General features: G+C 29.6%; 1 long non-coding RNA gene across 1 annotated transcript; it reads right to left on the bottom strand.

Annotated features, from left to right (window-relative positions):
• Positions 1-634: 634 nt before the first annotated feature.
• Positions 635-3,346, bottom strand: LOC139783699 (uncharacterized). The gene is made up of 2 exons (XR_011721349.1): positions 3,199-3,346; positions 635-951 (listed from the first exon to the last, which is right to left on the bottom strand). It is a non-coding gene; the product is annotated as an uncharacterized lncRNA (long non-coding RNA).
• Between the last annotated feature and the right edge of the window lie 31 nt (positions 3,347-3,377).

Genomic DNA, 3,377 nt, shown 5'->3' with positions numbered 1-3,377 from the left:
AGAAAAACATATTAAAAAGAAAGAAATTGCAGAGATGTTTTTAATTAAAAAACACAATCAGACGATCAACCTCCAAAAGGACACCGAAAATCTTACAGCAATATATGACAAGTTAATAGCTTCTACATAGGCAACCTCTATTTGTCATAAACTATTTTTGTTATTACATATTGCTCATTGTGTTGTCCGTGGTGTGCAGACGTGTTTCCTGACACAATCAATTTTTACTCATTTTAATAACTGACCATGTTCTATCTCTTTACAACGCACAAAGCATGTAACTTTTGACTTTCCTTTATTAACTATAATTATTTGTAATTGTAAACAATTTCCGTTTTCTTTTTACATTGTCGTGACTATTGAATGCTTTGTAAGAATATGTACACTTGAAAATTACTCGAATTTATAGTCAAAGAATTCTTATTACTGTTATTTTTCCACTGGCGAATAATATTTCCTCATTATAAATAATTAATATAATTAGTAAAATATATAAATAAATGTAATGTGTAAAGTATAAAAACTAAAAAAAATATTTATTTATTTTTATACATAATATTCTTTATTTCTTAGAACATTATCTTTTATAATAATAAAAGCTCTGAAAAGGGAAGGTAAAAAAGAAACACACAAGTTTTGTATAATTTAAAACAAATAATTTATGTGGCAGAAGTTATTAAATGAATACCAACATTTGTTGCAAGGGTAAGGAAAACTGCCAAAAACCTTACCAGTATTCATACATAACAGAAGTACAAAATAAAAAGTTTATCACAAATCAAATTAAAATATAAAATTAATATGTAAAATAAATAATCATTACTTGAGAATCAAATACATATAATTTAAAAAAGATAAAAAGAAATTATATCTTGTATTAATTACATATTTTATCTATAACGAAACTAAAAAAACACCAGATAATAATATTACGTATGGAATAAATATAATCTGTAAAACAAAACAATTATTAGTACAATATAATAAGATAATATTATTAGGACTAGCAATAAGTAGGAAAATCTCGGCTAGATGTAACTAATTTAATTATTGCACAAAAAAAAAGAAAAAAATATGCAAAAAATAAAAAATAAATTTAAGCACTATCACGTGTTTTTTTAACATATGAGTACAAATTTTGACTATTGTGTAATTTTAAATGTGTAGGATCGACTTGAAAAGTCACACAATTAATATTTTCGGCTTGAAAATTTGATCGGATTATACACATAGCGGAAACAGCATCATTTAATAATCGATTTCGTTTTTTATTTTTTATATCCGTAACCATTGAAAATATGCGCTCAGCTTCGGCATTAGAATGAGGTAAAGAAAATATTATTTCAATTAATAATTCTAAAGCTGGAAATAATTTTTGTCCATCAAAATCTTTACGGTCTAATATTTGTTTCCACATTTGATCAACTTCCAAAGAAGCTAATTGAATCTTTTCTTCGTTGCTAAATCTAGATGGTAAAATTGTCCACTCAAAGTCTAAATTTAAAAAATTGACACCTTCGAATTGTGCTGTAATATGCGAGAGATCTCTAACTTTAATTCTACTTTCGTTATAAAGTGCAATTTTCGGTTCTAAAAAAGATAAATATTCGAAAAAGGTATCTTTAGTTGGAAAACGTTTAAGCATTTCTTTAAGTGCCGTTTTGTAAAATTGCAAACATCTAACACGAATTTCTTGCGCGACGTCTACACATTCTGTTTTTAAAAACTTTTCACAGTCGGATCCTAGATATACATTTTGGATGTTTGTATCATCGTCTAAATTAAGTGAAGAGATATTATCCAAAGCCTCAGGTGTAATAAAATTGACAGCTATCTGAGAAACTAATGTCTGGCAATTAACAAATAATTTATGAATTAAAAGTTCACGTGATTGAAAAAGAGCATTAAAAGAATTAAAGAAATTTAAGGAATATTTCAAAAATAATATATATGCTTTGATTGTGTTATCATTCAAATATGTTAAAATAGTTTCTGCGGATTGTGATTTATCTTCTAGCACGGCTACCATGAAATAATGTTTTAATACTTCCCAATTATCGAGAAGTCTTACGACGCATTTATGCAACACTAACCATCTTGTGGTTGATAATTTAAGAATTTTTTGTCTCTGAACGTTAAAAAAATCTTGAAACTCGCCCAAAATTGCGCATCTCTTCGCACTACCGGACATGTATGTAGCAACAGCTCTAATTAAATGTTCACACGATTTTGGTAATTGTTCACAAGCTTTACTGGCTATGATTGCAGATGAATGGCAGATGCAATTCAATAATATTAAACCCGGTGCTTCGGTTTTTAAACGCGAGAAAAACGAATTATTAGCTCCTGTCATAACAGAAGCATTATCACAAGCCATACCAACAATGTTTTTTAAAGGAATTTCTTTTGTTTCAAATAATATTTTAAAGGTTTCAAAAAGTTTACTTGCTTTGCAATCTTTAGCATCTAATGATATTAACTCAAGTAATTTTGTTTTTATTTTTTTATCTGTAGGCGAAACATATTTAACCAATAAACAAAGCAATTTTGTATCTCCAATATCTGTACTTTCATCAAGTAAAATTGAAAATTTATGTGTCTGTAAAATTTTAGTAAGTTCTTCTGTTTCGCGTTTTGCAATTACATTTTTGACAATTTGTTGACATTTCTTACGGCCTAGAGAAAGAGATTGCATAAGTTCGGGCTCTAAGTTAATATCTTTTATTAAAGGAATTAAATGGTCTAAAAGTTGAAAAGCGGCGCTATGTTCTGCAAAAAAGGCTGAGTATTTTATTTCGGCGCGTTTTATTTTATCCTTAGGTGAAAGTGACGAATTACAGGTATTGTTATTAGTGATATTACTGAGGCTTTGAGTTATCTTTTCCACGTGTTTGTCTGATTTTGAATGTTTAATTAAACATGACTTGTGACACGTGATAGGAATTTGGCATGCAGTACAAAAGGCTTTATTATTATTGGAATGGGGAGCCAACCATCCTTTAAAAATGTCTAAATCTAGCCATGAAAAATTAAACTTTCTACTACTCTCTTTCTTAACGGCTCCTTTAGAAGTATTTCCTTCCATATTATTAAAATAATGCTAATATTGCACTATACACTATTACTACTACTACTACTACTACTACTACTACTACTACTACTACTACTATTGCTATAAATATTACATTATTTACTTACCTTCTCGCGTCCTTTCATGGCTCCTATCTGCCCGCCAAAACTGCGCCTGTTCGTGCCTGTAGCGCGCCCGTCGGACCGTTAACGTATGTACGCGGTTGGAAGATCTGAGTATGCGCATGCGCGCGCAGGATCCCATTTCTACCATCACTGTCCCTCAACCCCGCCCTGCTATTAGGTCG

The sequence above is a fragment of the Temnothorax nylanderi genome, unplaced genomic scaffold, assembly GCF_030848795.1.
Source record: "Temnothorax nylanderi isolate EJ_2023f unplaced genomic scaffold, tnyl_v1.0 TNYL_tig0532_pilon, whole genome shotgun sequence".
NCBI classification, from domain to species: domain Eukaryota; kingdom Metazoa; phylum Arthropoda; class Insecta; order Hymenoptera; family Formicidae; genus Temnothorax; species Temnothorax nylanderi.
The sequence above is the reverse complement of the archived record's forward strand: the minus strand, read 5'-3'. Positions and strand labels throughout refer to the sequence as shown.